Genomic DNA, 17,538 nt, shown 5'->3' on the forward strand with positions numbered 1-17,538 from the left:
TCTTCAAGTATATGAAAACTATCTAGCGCATCTAGATTATTTAGGAAGGTCAGGACAGTTATACTATCCAGTTTCTAGATACTTATACTATATGGTAACTATGTAGTTCTAGATACTTAAACTGTATAAAAACTTGGAGAATTTCTAAATTCTTAAATTGAATAAATTCTATTTAGTTTCTAGATACTTGAACTATATGGAAACTGTCTAGCTCCAGGATAGTTCTATTATCCAGTTTCTAGATACTTGAACTATTTGAAAACTATCTAGTTTCTACATGCTAAAACTGTATGGAAACTATCTGGATTATTTGGAAAGTTTAGGACAGTTACACTATCTAGTTTATTGACACTTGAACTATATGGAAACCATTCAGCATATCTAGATTATTTATAAAAAGACAGAACAGTTATATTATTTAGGTTCTAAATTCTTAAACTATACGAAAACTACTTAGGTTATTTAGAAAAGTTCGGACAGTAGTTTCTAGCTAGTTTCTATCTAGTTCCTATCTAGTTTTTAGCTAGTTTCTATCTAGTTTTGTATCTAGTTCCTATCTAGTTTCTATCTAGTTTCTATCTAGTTTCCATCTAGTTTCCATCTAGTTTTTATCTAGTTTTTATCTAGTTTCTATGTAGTTTCTATCTAGTTTCTATCTAGTTTTTAGATCAGTCTAGATCAATGTAGAATTTTTGAGAAGAAGCCTTAAAGACAGGTTAAACAAGAACAATAAAATATACAAAACTACTGAAATTCATTGAAACAATTATTATTACAATCTCTCTGTGCAGAAAACTATTGTTCATGTATATATATTTTAACACATATACATATAAAATTTTGTAAAAAAAAATTCCTATCGAATGGAATTCGATTCACTATGGATATTAAACAAAACTGATTAATGAGAAATGCAACGATATAAACTACGACTATGACAAATCATGTAAGTTGTGACTCTGATCATATATTGATTAGCTGCAGCTATGACAAATCAATGATGTCATAAATATATATGCAATCAATTATATATTTGAATTGAATTACTAAAGTTAATTGAACTCGCATATAATGCAATTGGCGGCAATGAGGTATGTTCCCAGTCTTGATAAGGCTATTAATTTGTTGAAATCTGGCTCAATTATGCTGGTCGCTTTATATATATATATATATATAGAGTCAAATACACAGTCACGGTTTCAATTTATTGTTATCAATAGGACAATCACTTGTTCTTTCATATATATGTGTGACGTCACATATATAAGGGGCTTCGACTAATAAAATTTATTAACGAATTCAATTAGAAATACCAAAAAAAGAATTCTGATTTTTTTCTAACGCACGAAAAAATTGTCTCCGAATTAAATAACTTTCAAATTTTGATTTATGTAACATTAATAAACACTAGACATTTTTCTAATCGTTTTTTAAAAGTCATATTAAAATATATTTTGTAATAAATCTTACTTACGAAAATTCGTCATTGAAATATAAGCGCATGTGACACTCACCTGAAACAAGAAAGAAAAATATTTATATTAAAAAAAATATCATTGATGCAAGAAAATTATTTACTGGTCCGTATATTTGATCAAGATTTTCGTAAAATTTTCTTAGATCAAGAAAATAGATTTTCTTGATTCAATATACTATTTTTTCCATGTACATTAAAAATTAAAATATTTAATATGCTAAATATATACAACAATCCCCTAATTTGTTCGAGCATTGTTAATAAATAAAAATTTTACTTTTTCTATATTATATCTATTATTATTGTATATTATCTATTCTTTATAAATAGGTGACCAAAAAAAAAGAATAAATTTACAAGTACAAATATTTATAATTCAAAAGACGCCCCAAGCAAACAAGAAATCTCCATTTAATATTCCACAGTTATTCATACAATTTCTCAAGAAATTATGTCATATTCTTGTATTTCTTTCTTTTCTTTTTTTTCAAAGATATTAGATAAAAATCTTTCGACACACAAAGGTCAACGATCCCCGAAAAATAAAAAAAAGAAAAAATTACAAGAAAGACTCGTGGCTGCATCGGTGTTTTTATATGTCCGCACGATAAAATACGGCTTCACACACATACACATACATAAAAGTTTTCGTAATACCAAGATGAGATGCGGTCTCAGTCCTCCCGCAATGACAAAAATGTAATATGTATAAAGGTATATAGAGAATGAAGAGTCTAAAGAAAATCCCACAAGGAAAAAGAGCGTAGAAACAAGAAAAGGAAGAAAATGAGAGAGAGAAAGAGAGAGAGAGAGAGAGGCAAAAAAACTTTCTCTTGCAACCCCCTTGAAACTCTCTAAAGCTATCTCTCGAGTCAGACACGATTTTCCACCCCCTGACTCCTTCGCGTTTGGACGCTACTTCTATTTGCGCCATCTTGGATTACATGGCTTCCGGTGTGGGTGGGTTTCTTCCTCACAATTTGATTCTCGTTCCATGTGAGCCAATGCAGCGCAAGGGTTGAAAATGGCGAAAACTGTCAAGGGGTTGAGAATTGGGGACGGGCTAAAGATAAAGTACCCTGATTAAGTCTCTCCCTCTCTCTCTCTTTCTTTTTCGCATTTACCTTATTTAATATTATATACCAGTTTTCTTTGATGCAAATATAATTGAAATTTCCATTATGCTAATCATGAATAAATTTGTAGTTAAAAAAAAAAATTATGAAAATTTTTCAATGTTTTTTAATTATTTTTTTTTTATTATTATTCCTTATACTCCTTTTAGGTCTTTACTTTCATTTTTAAACCCTTATATTACACTGAAAAAAAATTTATTTGATTCAAATATTCAGATATTTTATTATTATCAAATAAATATTTAATAAAGCCAAATAAATATTTAGTTGAACCAAATATATATTTAGTTGAACCACATAATTTTTATTTGAATCAATCAAATGGTATTTGTTTCAAATACAGAAATTATTGGTCCAAATATAACACGAAAAAAAAGATTTATCTGGAACAGCGAAACGTTTTACCATATAGTAGCAAAAGTTTTACTTGTTTCAGTTAAATCTTTCGTTATTCAAGTGAATAACCTTTCGCTGTTTCTGTTAAATATTTTTTTCCATGAATTTATTTTATTCAAATAAAAATTATTTGGTTCAAATAAATTATTTTTTGTTTTTCAGTTTATATTATAATAATTTTATTTATTATAGCAGAACTGTTATTAATCGAATTTTGTTTGTAAAATTTTTATTTAACAAAACTAGAATTTGTTTTCTATAATTTTTTATTTAACTGTTATTATTATTATTATTATTATTATTTTTTTTTTTTTTTTGCGCAAGGGCAAACGTGGAAATTATTATTATTATTATTATTATTATTATTATTATTATTATTATTATTGTTGTTGTTATTATTATTAGTATTACTATATATCATTTTATAGTAATAATAAAAATTAATATTAGTTGCAATTTTGTTTTTGATAATTAGTTTTTATATTTTAATTTCTTTGGATTTTCACTTGAAAATAACATTCGAGATTATAGAGAGTGTGATATGTATATTTGAGAAGGCAAGAACTTATCCTTTTAACCCTAACTTAAATGCAAGTGACTATGAATAAATTTCTCGTCATTAAAGTCGAGTTTATATATTTTTATTATTTTTCGATAAAACACGTTTATAGGACGTTAATTATTATTAATGACGATTTTGACATACAAGTTCAACTCTTAAATTGTTTATAAATAAAATAAAGAAAATCTCTTAGTAGATTTTGCATCATGTAATTGACATATTATTTTTTTTAGTCAAAAAAAAAAAAAATCTCGTCTCAAGATTAAAATTCTTTTTGGTCAAAAAAAAAATTTATTTTACCAACAAAAAATTTTGTCAAAAACTATTTATTTTGTCAATAATAAATTTTGTTCAAAAACTATTTATTTTGCCAATAATAAAAAAACCCCGCACCATTTACATGGGAATTTGGGGTCCGGTGAAATTTTCTGCAACTTTATAATTTTGTAGTTTTTGACCTCCTGAACAAAAAATGTAAATGGCAAAATTCCAAAAAAATGGACAGATTTTTTAAAAATTGAGGTTTAAGTTTAAAAAATAGTGTTACAAGCGAAAAAAATTCAAAAATGAGTAAAACCAAAAGAAGTAAACAAACTATCTTAAAACTCGCTACTCGAGGGTTTTCGCGGTCTCATTACGAATTCGATGTCAATTTTTGAAAATCCAAAATGGCGGATCCAAAATGGCCGACGATTTTTTAAAATACATTGAATTCCCTTAAATCTTGTTACTCGGGGGTTTTCGGGGTCGCTAATTACGAATTCGAGGATAGTTTTTCAAAATTCAAAATACCGAATGCAGACTGACGAAAAAAGGTTTAAAAATTATTTTTTTAACGAGTTTTAAGAAAGTTTGTTTAGTTCTTTTGGTTTTACTCATTTTTAAATTTTTTTCGCTTTTAACACTATTTTTTAAACTTAAACCTCAATTTTTAAATAAATCTGTCCATTTTTTGGAATTTTGCCATTTACATTTTTTGTTCAGGAGGTCAAAAACTACAAAAGTTCAAAGTTGCAGAAAATTTCATCGGACCCCAAATTCCCCATGATTAAAAATTTTATTAATAAAAAGAAAAATTATTCCCAAGAAAAAAAAATTGATATTAATTTATTTTTTTTTGTCTGATAAAAACAGTGTTTATTAATGAAATTCTCTTCATTTTATTTTTGCAAGCAAGTATATATAGTTGTTTTTGTCTTGGGTATTTAAAAGGCAGTATCAGCTTCTGCGAAAGGCCTCCTGTATATATAGAACAAAAAGCGCATAGTCCCATGTAGCACGACTTCGTGTCGGATAATGGATGAACCCGGTTATTTACATATTTTTCAATGTTCCCTGTGTTTGCATATTTTACTTTTCTTAGTGGTAGGTCAGGCAAGGCAGTACCTAGCACCACCTAACTCAGGGTTGTACAATAAGTCTTCTACGACTGTATATACACATATATATATAAGACGACTCGAAAGTTCATTGAAATCGGCGCGAAATAGAAGACGAAAATTTTCAAAGAGAGTGAGAGGGAAAGGAATATACACACACGACGAGGGAGAAAGGGTTAGGTTTGAAAAAGGAGAGAAGGGAAAAGAGAGAGAGAGAGAGAAAGAGAGGAAAGGAGAAGTCATTGAACGAGAGTAGAGAATTCCCGCAGCCATCCGGAGAAATCCCATGTGGCTCTATATAACACTCGAAAACAGAGCAGGAAATTATTTTCGGATTATCTCTTATGGAAAACAGAGCCCCGGGGGCTTTTTTAATCGGTTTTTGCTTCCGCAAAAATAACCTATTAATATTCAAGAATATCTCTCTATTAATCAATTTTTAATTAATTTTCCCTATTGGGAAAATTGGAATATTTTGAAAATTTGAAAATTTTTTATTAAAAGGTCTCGGATTATATACGATTTTTTCGACGAAAGATTTCACTAGAATAGCGAAAGATTTAACTGAAACAGGTGAAACTAGTATAGTGAAACGTTTCGCTGTTACAGGTAAATCTTTTTTTGCCATGTGTAAATAAAAATTCTAAATAAAAATTATAATTCTATTAGTAGCAGTTCTGTTAAATAAAAATTCGACAAAAAAAAATTTACCTGGAACAGTGAAAGGTTTCGCTACAGTAGCAAAAGTTTTATTTATTTCAGTTAAATCTTTCGCTGTTTCAAGTAAATTTTTTTTTCGTTTCTTTTAATTCGACAGAATAAAAAATTCGCCTTATAAAATTCTGAAAATACAACCCTGATGAAAAAACAATAAATAATATAGTATAAACAAAAAATAGAAATGAAAAAAAAATGCGAATAGACATAGGAAATTAGACTTGGTGGAGGCTATATAAGACACTCAGACTCTCTCTCTCTCCTTTCTCGAGAGAATTGAAATCATTGGTGGTGTACCCACACCCGGACAAGATATTCTAATCGGCGTGACGACGTGATACGCAATTAATCCATCATACGTCAAGTCGTCACGGTGAATAATGCATATCGGCGCCACGATGCATTTCCTTACGTTTCAAGCATTAATAAATAAATACATATATATATATATATAAATATACAGGAATATATATTTATATTTATTTTATATATGTATATGTAAATATAGGTTTATGATTAATGACACCGCTATCGGTGCGTGAACGTTGCAAATAGTATTACAAGAGGACCTGCAAACTATACACGTTCATAGAAACCGTTTATCCATTTCTATTACCGCGATATAATGTCGCTTCAAATTTTCTTCTATATATGAAAATAACTCGCAATGAAAAATACCAACTTTATATATAAACGAAATTAAAAATAGTTTAGAATCTAAAAATTTGTGTACGAAAAGAATTACATATAATAATCGTGAATATCTTTCGTTCATTCTGTCCACACCTGAAGTTAGTATTTGTTATAGGTATTTTGTTTTTTTTAAATGTATTGTTTGACATATTATTTTGTGTTGGTTAAAATTTTTCAATGTTTTTTTGGCATTGTTTCGATAATTAATTTTGAATAGAAATTTTAAAAAATAATTGAATTTTATTCTATTTTAAATTGAAAACTTGGTAAATAATTGAATTTTAAATAGAAAATTTGAAAATAATTTAATTTTAGTTGATTGTTGATTGAAAATTTGAAAATAATTAATTTTAGATGATTGCTGATTGAAAATTTTGATAATAATTAATTTTGGATTAAAATTTTGGAAAATAATTAAATTTTAATTGAAATTTTGGATAATAATTTAATTTAAGTTGATTTTGGATTAAAATTTCGGGTAATAATTGAATTTTAATTGAAATTTTCGATAATAATTTAATTTAAGTTCATTTTTAATTGAAAATTTCGATAATTAATTTTGAATAAAAATTTTAAAAAATAATTGAATTTTATTTCATTTTAAATTGAAAACTTGGTAAATAATTGAATTTTAAATTGAAAATTTTGAAAATAATTTAATCTTAGTTGATTGAAAATTTTGATAATAATTAATTTTAGTTGATTGTTGATTGAAAATTTTGATAATAATTAATTTTGACTCGAAATTTTGGAAAATAATTGAATTTTAATTGAAATTTTGGATAATAATTTAATTTAAGTTGATGTTGAATTAAAATTTCGGGTAATATTTGAATTTTATTTAATTTTAAATTGAAAACTTGGTAAATAATTGAATTTTAAATTGAAAATTTGGAAAATAATTCAATTTTATATATAATTTAATAACATATAATAATAATTTTCATTATTATCATTTAATATGAAATAATATTCTAATAACTTTAAATTATTATTGATAATATTAATCTTTAATTTCTTTATAACAAACAATTAAATACTCAATTTGGCGCGCTTGCGCGCGTTTAATATTGCTAGTTTTAAATAATTATTAAAAAATTAAAATTAAAAAAAATAAACGAAAATCTACTACGGAAAAAATCTTTGACTGGAACAGCGATAAGTTTCACTGGAACAGCTATATGTTTCACAGCGAAAGTTTTCGCTATTTTAGAGAAACATATTGCTGCTTCAGATAAAGATTTTTTTCCCCTGTACGGAATTATTTTATAATTATAAATAAAATATTTTCCATTACAAAAAAAATTCATAGCATACCAAAATAATCTCATTATTCCTTAAAAAAAATTTTTCCTATTAACTTCCTGCGTAACGTAAAAATCTTTTTACATTATTCTTTTTACACTCTCGACAAAAGAAACACCCACCTGCCTTTTTTTTTTTATTTTATTTTTTTTTTTTTTGTTAAATTCTGACAATAGAAAAACAAGATCGATAATACATAATTTATGATGACGCATAATGCATAATAACGATGCTACGATTAGATGATTTGAAATCTGACAAATGGTGAAAGTAGAATTGCCAATGATCTGATTTAAATGTCGCAATAAATTCAAGAAACTGTCGCGCGTCTAAAACTTGTTATAATATCTCTTTCTCTCTCTCTCTCTCTCTCTCACTCTCTCGTCACAGTTCGATAAATTACTTATAATAATAATAATTTCCAAGATATATATCTATAAATAATAAATTGCCTAAAAATAATATTAAAGAAAACAATCATCAAAAAATTGTCAAATTCAATTGTTACGTCTACACGTGGGAGAGATTAAAAAAAAAAAAAAATTGAGAAATAACTCTTGGCAACGTTTCTTTCTTTTTTTTTTAATATCGCAATATACGAAAGTTTCAAAGTATTGAATTTCCTATTTAAGGCTGATTGAATATGTAAAAATATATAATTTGCGCAACAATGAGAAACTTTGCAATATTAATATATTTGCATCGTAGGTGTAAAAATTGTAGCCTAAAAAATTAATTTAATTTTTATTCTGCAAAAGAAATTCACTCGTGTAAAGTGAAATTGAAACTCCTAATTGGCCAAGGGTAAAAAAAAAAGGAAGGTCACGATTTTTTTTTTGCCCCAACAGAAGATAAATTTTAGTCGATTCTTTGGTTTGGGCTTTTATAATGTCCGCTAAAAACTTTTTCTCGCGCACTTTTTGAAATCGCAAAATGCTTCGCGAGACACAAGGGCGTGGACGCGACGGCGTACTTTTAATTACTCTCGTGATTTAAAGGCGGAACACAAAAGCTCACGTGAAAAACAGAGATAACGAATTCGTATAGAATTGTTCCCGCGGACCGGAACTTCCGAAATTCTAAAATGCTTCCTCACACACATTTTCAAGCAATAATTAAAGGCACCTTCGCACGGATCCTTTCACCAAAAAACTTTTTATCGTGTAAAAGAGTGTTATAAAATCGACAAAAACGAGAGAAAGAAAAAAAAAACACCAAACTTCTGGAAAAACTCACTCGTTGAATAAAGAAGAATTTTGCACGCAATCGGTAAACTTTTTTTTTTCTGCTACCTTTATTCAAGAGAACTCCACTTTCTATAATATATCAAATCATCAAATAAAAAAAAAAAAAGTTTTATTACAAAATCACTTCGATATAACTTTCATGAAATTTTTATTGAATAAAAAAAAATTTAGTGTAAAAAAAATAAATTTATTTGATTTAAATAAAATTGGTTGACTATTGTCAAATAAATATTTACTTGAACCAAATAAACGAAACCAAATAATTGAATTAAATAAACTGTTTTTGAAATAAATACAATTTAATTGATACACAAATAATAATTATTTGATACAAACAAATATTTATTTGATACAAAAAAATATTTATTTGTTACAAAAAAATATTTAATTGATACAAATAAATATTTGATAGTAGTCAAGTAACCGATTATTTGAATCAAATAAAATTTTTTTCAGTGTAAAAACTAGTTAGCATCTACAAAATTAAAAATTTCAAAAAAAAGAGAAAAAATTCTCTTGATTAATTTTGCCAAATGAAAAATGAGTATTATAAATAATGAGATTACTGAGGCTGTAACAATTATCAACCGTAGGTAAACAATTTTAACAATTGTGCTGGGAGGGTTTAAAGTGCTTCTGAGGGATAAGGTAGTTATGCACAAATGGTCTATTGAGAAACGGAAATCGTACGCTCTATCGATTCTATAAACTCTGACCCCAAAAGCCATTATATTCGAAAGGAACATATGCGCAAACATAACTGAACCTACTTATTTGCAAGCGGATCAAAAAATTCCCGGAAAGACTACGAAAAAAAAATCCACTTTTTCTCCATCTTAAAAATTACTCTACATTAAAATATTCCACATAAAAAAAAAAACTCTACAATAAAATTATATAAAATACTTTTTATATAAAAATACATCTCACTTTCTACAAGAGGAATTTTTGTCCCCTATATATGTAAAATTATCGCGAGAATTTGCTGCAAATATGTTTTTAGTGTTTTTAATTAAAAATAATACACCAATTACTTTGAACCCTCATCAAAAAAAAGAGTGGGAGTCATAAATCACGTCAGGTGCTTTAATTACGCGAACAATCGACGTTGTACTGACGTTGAAAGCATTTTTACAATTCCAAAGATCGAGGATCGATAACCTAATTACTAATTACACTCGAAACCGTTACAAGAAGTAAGAAACGACCGATGTTCATTTACAAAGAGCGCCACATCCTTCTCCCATTTTTCTTTCTCGACCTACACAGTCGCAAAAATATAAACAAAAAAATTTTTTTTTAAACAAATTATGATTTTTAATTATCTTTTTTTTTTAACAATCGTATACTTGTAAAACGAGACCAATAACATAGATCATTAGAGATGGGCGTTTTTTTTTTATATAAATACTAATTTGAGAACCATCAGTATAATCACCCGCATATACAATAAAAAATAACTGTAAACTACATTTATAACGAACTCGATCGAAGGGGAAAAGAGATTACATGTCGGAATTACGACTTATATATATATATATATATATATATATATATATAAAGGGACCAAAATCCAACAACTCACATATTAATTAAATTGCTCCTATACCACAACACTATAATCTCAATTGACGAGAATCACATAAATAAAAATTTTTATAACGAACCAAACGCGCCATCTTCGTTGGAAATAATAAATAAGGAGCACAAAAAAAAACGTAAGGATGGAAAAGTTAAAGAAGTTTTTACGAGCGCACTTGGAAATTTCAGTGAAATTTAAAGCCAGCCACAAAACCAACATGTCAATTGACATATGACTGGGATAAAAAAAAAAAATTTCCAACTTTATGTATCCGGTCAGAATTTTTAATTTTTCTAAACTTGAAATTTTTTTGAAAATATTTTTATTGGCAGTAAAAAAAATAATTGTATAACTAATCGTTTATCAATATTTAGTATTACATATAATTAAATTATAAATAATTAATTGAAATATATAATTTATTTATAAAGTATTTTTTATATGCGAATTTTTATTAAATAAAAAAAATGTATGAAAGGCAAACAAAATTTTTCTGTAGTTTGAAATTAAAAAATGTAATATAAAAAAAAAATTTTAAATAAATTTATTATTTAAATTTTCTTTAAACATAAAATTTTCTAAAATCAAAGAATTCTTTTTCCTAATCAAGAAAATAATTATTTAATCATGTATTTTTTTTTAATAAATAAAAAATTGTAAATAATTCACTGAAATTTCATTTGCCTAAAACACTTTTTTAATTTTAATAGAAGAAAATTAAATTGAATATAAAAATTATTATTGGCATTTAATTTAATTATTTTAATAATAATAAATTTTAATATAATTATTCATCAAAAAATAATAATTAATAATTCAGTTATTATCAATTATAATGATCATAATTTAAATTAATTTCTACTACCAGAAAAAATAAAATATGATAAACTTATTATTATTTATAATAATAATAATTACTATTTTGAATTATAATAATTACTATTAAAAATTATAATAATTAGTATTATAAATTATAATATTTACTATTATAAATTATAATAATTACTATTATAAATAATTACAATTATTATTTAATAAACAATAAAAATTATAAATAATAATTATTAGAAATAAATAATTAATCTTTTAAATAATTTTAAAAAAATTATAAATTAACTAAAAGTACCTAAAAGAAATTTTGTTTTCAAAAAAATTATCAACCCCCGTAAGGGTTTTCAAAAATTGCCGTAGCCGTATTTTTTTATTTGCCTAAAACACTTTTTTCATTTTAATAGAAGAAAATTAAATTAAATACCTATAAAAAATTATTATTGGCATTTAATTTAATTATTTTAAATACCAACTTATTTAAATATAAAAGAAAAATTTAATTATTTTAATAATAATAAATTTTAATATAATTATTCATCAAAAAATGATAATTAATAATTCAGTTATTATCAATTATAATGATCATAATTTAAATTAATTTCTACTACCAGAAAAAATAAAATATAAACTTTTATTAAATTATTATTATTATAAATAATAATTACTGTTTTGAATTATAATAATTAATATTAAAAATTATAATATTTATTATTACAAATTATAATAATTACTATTATAAATAATAACAATTATTATTATAATAAACAATAAAAATTATAAATAATAATTATTAGAAATAAATAATTAATCTTTTAAATAATTTTAAAAAAATTATAAATTAACTAAAAATACCTAAAAGAAGTTTGTTTTCAAAAAAATTATCAACCCCCGTAAGGGTTTTCAAAAATTGCCGTAGCCGATGATATTTCACATCGTCTTGGCGGGGTATTGGTAAAAGTTTTCAACTAGCAATAATCGCACCTCGGTAGAACCTCATTGGTTACGATATCGCCACTGCGCAAAGCTGATGAGAATGTCTAAACGAGGGACTCTTATAGTTTTCGAATGTCGTGTTCGACTGCGAGTGAATCAAACCCCATCCATCTGACGTGACATTGAGGAACTAACATTCCCGACGCGGGACAAATGAAACTCAACCGCTAACTCGATCGACTGCGCGCGCTCTGCAGGTAAATTTCAAGCGAGAGGCGCCAAGTCTCACATTAACTTCTCACTCACACACACACATAAGACTTGTATTTGTAACCACGTATAACTGTAACAAGCGCGTAATATAAAACCTGTACGATGGATAATGTTTCCTCTTGACGAATTTCTTTTCTTTTTTTTTTAAATTCAATCACGACATTAATTTTTTATAACAGAAATTCCTCTCTTTTGAAAATAAACAATTAATTTCTATTTAGTGAAAAATGGTTAAGAAAATTTTAAAAATAAATAATATTCACATTTTTTTAATGAAAAAAATTTTTAAATCGTTTAATTTTTTTGCAGGGAAAAAATCTTTACCTGGAACAATGATAATTTTCACTGGAATAGTGATATATTTCACTAAAATAGCGAAAGTTTTCGCTACTCTAGAGAAACATATCGCTGTTCTAGATAATTTTTTTTCCGTGTTATAAAATTGTTAATTAAAAATAAATTAAAAAAATCTTTACTGTAAAAAATTAAACGATTTAGAATTTTTTTCACTTATTAAAAAAAAAATAAGACCAAACAGTAATATAAACTATAATTAATATTGTTTTTAGAAATTAGCAAATAAACTTTACAAATTATAAAATTTAAACAAACTTAATTTAATCAGCTTAATAAAATTTGAAATTAACACACATTTATATATATTAAACAAAAGAGAGCAATTCCATTAATATGAATAAAATTACGCAATGTAAACGTCAATGAACTCGCATGTATATAATTGACACATTAAGTGACTTATAGGCGTTATAAACAAGCTCGAATATACATTTGAATAATCAATAAGATGTTAAATGAACATTAAAACAAAAAAAAAAAAGAAACACGTTTCTTAATCGTTCTTGCCCTTGGCAATCAGATATTTCCTATTTCCCTTTTTATCACAATTTTTTTTTTCTTTTTCATTTTTAAACCTGCGAGAAAGGTGTTTAGACTTACCACCTTCCCAAGGAAGCCTTTGATATGTTAATTTATTCAAATCGTATGGTCTTTTTCCTCAGTGGAAGAGATCAGGAAATAAATATATAGTTGCACTATATATATATATATATAGAGAGAGAGAGAGGTTTTGCATGGCGCGACGATGTGGTCAAATAAAAATCCCCCCTCCACCCCTCCCAAACATGCTAATTAACGATTCCACCGATTCCGATTCCTAGTAATGAGTTAATTTACGGGGCAGGCGTATAAAGATGTTTTGTATGGCGTTTAGTAATTATAACGCGGCGCGACTAAACCCGTTATAGAAACAGGACGGTCGTGGGTGAACCATCTAGGAGACCCTCCCTGACTCTTTAGGTATGTAAGATACTCGTGTTGTCAGCAGTAACAGGGTACAGGACGATTCATTAATGACTTGACTCGTGTGAAAGCTTGTTCCAACGGAACAGTCACATTTTTTTTCCTTTCCTATATATACACTTCCCACATACATATATATATATATAGAGAGAGAGACAATATACATATATGCTTATAAACATTTAACTGGAGAACAAACCGGCGCTGTCATTAAATGACCTCCACATAAATGCACTTTATTTTTATCACTATCGTCCAATTTCTTGTTATATCGCAATTTTTACTTATTTCCTGGTTAGTTATTATACTTACAATTTGGTACTGAAGGTATACTATGTACTATAAATAAATTTAAAAACCTATAAATATTTAAGGTACTGTGGTACTTAAATACTTAAGGTAGTAAGATACTGAAGGTACTTAGGTACAGAAAGTACTAAGCTTTAAAGATTATTCAGAACTAAGTACCTACAGAACTTAAGTACCTTAGAATCTTAGTACCTTCTGTACGGTAGTACTTTCCTTGTCTTATAGAACCTTTAGTACCTTAGAACCTTTAATACCTTAGTAGCTTCAGAGCTTAGTACCTACAGTATCTAAGTACCTTCTGTACCTTAAAATCTTCTAAATCTTAGCACCTTCTGTATCTTAGTACCTTCAGTACCTTAGTACCTTTTGTACCTTAGTACCTTCTGTATCTTAGTACCTTCAGTACCTTAGTTCCTTTTGTACCTTAGTACCTTCTGTATCTTAATATACCTTCTGTACCTTAGTACCTTCTGTATCTTAGTACATTCTGTACCTAAGTACCTTTTGTACATTAGTACCTTCTGTATCTTAGTACCTTCAGTACCTTAGTTCCTTTTGTACCTTAGTACCTTCTGTATCTTAATATACCTTCTGTACCTTAGTACCTTCTGTATCTTAGTACCTTCTGTACCTAAGTACCTTTTGTACATTAGTACCTTCTGTACCTTAGGACCTTCTGTATCTTCAATACCTTGGTATCTTCAGAGCTTAGTACCTTATTACTGAAGGTACTAAGGTACAGAAAGTACTAAGGTACTAAAGTACAGAAAGTACTAAGGTACAAAATTTACTAAAGTGCAGAAGGTACTAAAGTACAGAAAGTACTAAGGTACAAAAGTTACTAAAGTGCAGAAGGTACTAAAGTACAGAAAGTACTAAGGTACAAAAGTTACTAAAGTGCAGAAGGTACTAAAGTACAGAAAGTACCAAGGTACAAAAGTTACTAAAGTGCAGAAGGTACTAAAGTACAGAAAGTACTAAGTTGCAGGAAGTACTAAGGTACAAAAGGTACTAAGGTGCAAAAAGTACTAAGATAGAAAAGGTACTAAGGTACAAAAGGTACAAAGATAATGAAGGTACTAAGAAATAGAAGGTATACTAAGGTACAGAAGATACTAAAGGTTCTAAAGTACAGAAGGATTTGAAGGTACTAAGGTACTGAAGGTACTAAGGTACAGAAGGTACTAACACAGAAAATTAAAAGGCATTAAAAGAAGCTGCAACGCTTCTTATTTTAATGCCTTTTAATTTTCTGTGAAGGTACTGGAAGTACTAATATACTGAAGGTACTAAGTTACCGCAGGTATTTAATTACTGAAGGTACTAAGCTATGAAGATTCTTAGGTATTGAAGATATTAAAGGCACTAAGGTTCTGAAGATATTGAAGATACTAAGGTACTGAAGATACCGAAGGTACTAAAGAACCTAAGGTACTGTAGGTACCAAAGCACTGTAACTACTAACATATTTAGGTACTGAAGAAAATTAATACAGAAAAAATACATATACTAAGCATTGGGAGTACAAAGTCAGGCTCCTAATTTTTGTAAAAACGATTTCTAAGAAATTTAAACTTGCATTGTTTGGAGAATCACGATTTAAAACGTCTACTATAAAGTACTACATATACATATATATATGATTAAACTGGAAATTGAAAACAAGTGACACTTGACTCATTCATAATAAGAGATTCACTGAGACTAATGTCACTAACCTATGCCACCTACTCTTTTCAATAACGCGAAGGTTCATGAAGTACAAACAATGACTGGCAGAGGCTTTTATTCTTAAACTGGTTTCTGGAACCTGTGGAGCTCGCGACAGCAGGATGCCAACTATGCCATCATAACTCTAATTGTACAACCAAAGCCTACACTTAATATTGCTCCCTCTCTCTTTCTCTCTCTCTCTCTCTTGCTTTTTCTCGTTCACTTTTTAAAAAATCCTGATTTATGTGAGAAATATATCATTCCGGGAAATATTCAACTCTTCAGATTGTAATGGAGATACTTTAGTATTTGATTCATTTATATATATATGAGAAGGAAAAAGAATTACTCTTTCAAATATATATATATTCATCAACAAAATAAATGTCACTTATCGTTAAAAACGTTTTACAAAGATGTCACACGCATCTTTTCTCACGCGTTTTTTATATTAATTTTTATATTAAGGTTTGCTCTCTAAATCTGAATTAGTAAAAATTTTAATTAATTTTAATTAGTGACTCAATTTCTCCTTTGGGATTTAATTTAGTTAAAAGTAGCTAAATATTAGACCCACAGAAATTATGTATTATTTGTCTCTGAATGAAATAAATTTTATTTGTTTCAAATAAAATATTTCTCTGAATGTAAAGGTAGCTAATTTTTTTTTAAAGTGTTTAAAAATAACAGAGCGGAAATACAAACTACAAGCTAATTTGATTAATAATTACAAATAAAATAGCAGGAAAAAAGAAATGTAAAATTCTTAAAACGATGATTAATTACATCTAAAACGAGAAAACATTGTTGACAAATTAATCAGCCAAGTACCATTAGCTGAACAAGATTATTCTTCATAGTTGCCCGGTCGCACATATAATGTGACAAACCGCAGGCAATTAAAATATTAGCAATCTTCCGGGGTCTAGAATCTCTAGCGATCATTATCAACTGATTAAGTATGCAGATAGAGAGAGGGAGAGAGAGAGAGAGAGAGAGAGAGAGAGAGAGAGAGAGAGAAAGAGAGAATGTGACGAGCAAGAGGCGGATTTTCACAATTTCTCCTTTATAAATACACACACATACATATAAAATGAATAAAAGGAATGACTGTGAATACTTATAGATGGTACATACAATCCAATATAAATACACCAAGTCTCTCAACAGGCGAGAACAGCACGCACCTTGTTACCTGTTGGCTGTCCTGACACACCTACCACCAACGAGCGTGGGATAATACGACCTTCGTAAGGTGAAGCTAATATAAAACGAGCAGATGCAGGCAACTGGGTCGACGCGATGCCAGAGCCAATTAAGAAGGATTCTACTGGAAAATGATTCCCGGGGACCCCTACACATCAGAAACGTGATCCTCAAATCGCGATATTCAAACGAACCTACGACCTCTCTTTCTCTTCTGGCTCCCTACTATTCTAATTTAAATTACATAAAAATTCATAAATATATATATATATATCGACATTTCCTATATACAAATAATGACAAAAAATGGTCATACCGTTTGATGTTATTTTTCCTGGCAATATACATTTTAATTGTCTGTATGGAATTGTTGTATTATTGCCCAAATATTGCCGTAAAACATTCGTGATATTTTCATCTAATATTGTCCCAATATTGTTGTGAAATATTCGCTATATT

The 17,538-nt window shown here is 27.5% G+C and overlaps 1 protein-coding gene and 1 non-coding gene across 2 annotated transcripts in view; both read right to left on the bottom strand.

Moving 5' to 3' along the window:
- LOC127282032 (uncharacterized) overlaps window positions 1-17,538 on the bottom strand; it is a 347,280-nt gene that overhangs the window by 260,006 nt on the left and 69,736 nt on the right. The gene's annotated exons all lie outside the window — the stretch shown is intronic.
- LOC127282085 (U4 spliceosomal RNA) lies at window positions 12,211-12,351 on the bottom strand. The gene has a single exon (XR_007843143.1). It is a non-coding gene; the product is annotated as a U4 spliceosomal RNA (small nuclear RNA).

This window comes from Leptopilina boulardi, unplaced genomic scaffold (assembly GCF_019393585.1).
Source record: "Leptopilina boulardi isolate dan_hultmark-lab unplaced genomic scaffold, ZJU_Lbou_2.1 LbouV2_278, whole genome shotgun sequence".
Classification (NCBI taxonomy): Eukaryota; Metazoa; Arthropoda; class Insecta; order Hymenoptera; family Figitidae; genus Leptopilina; species Leptopilina boulardi.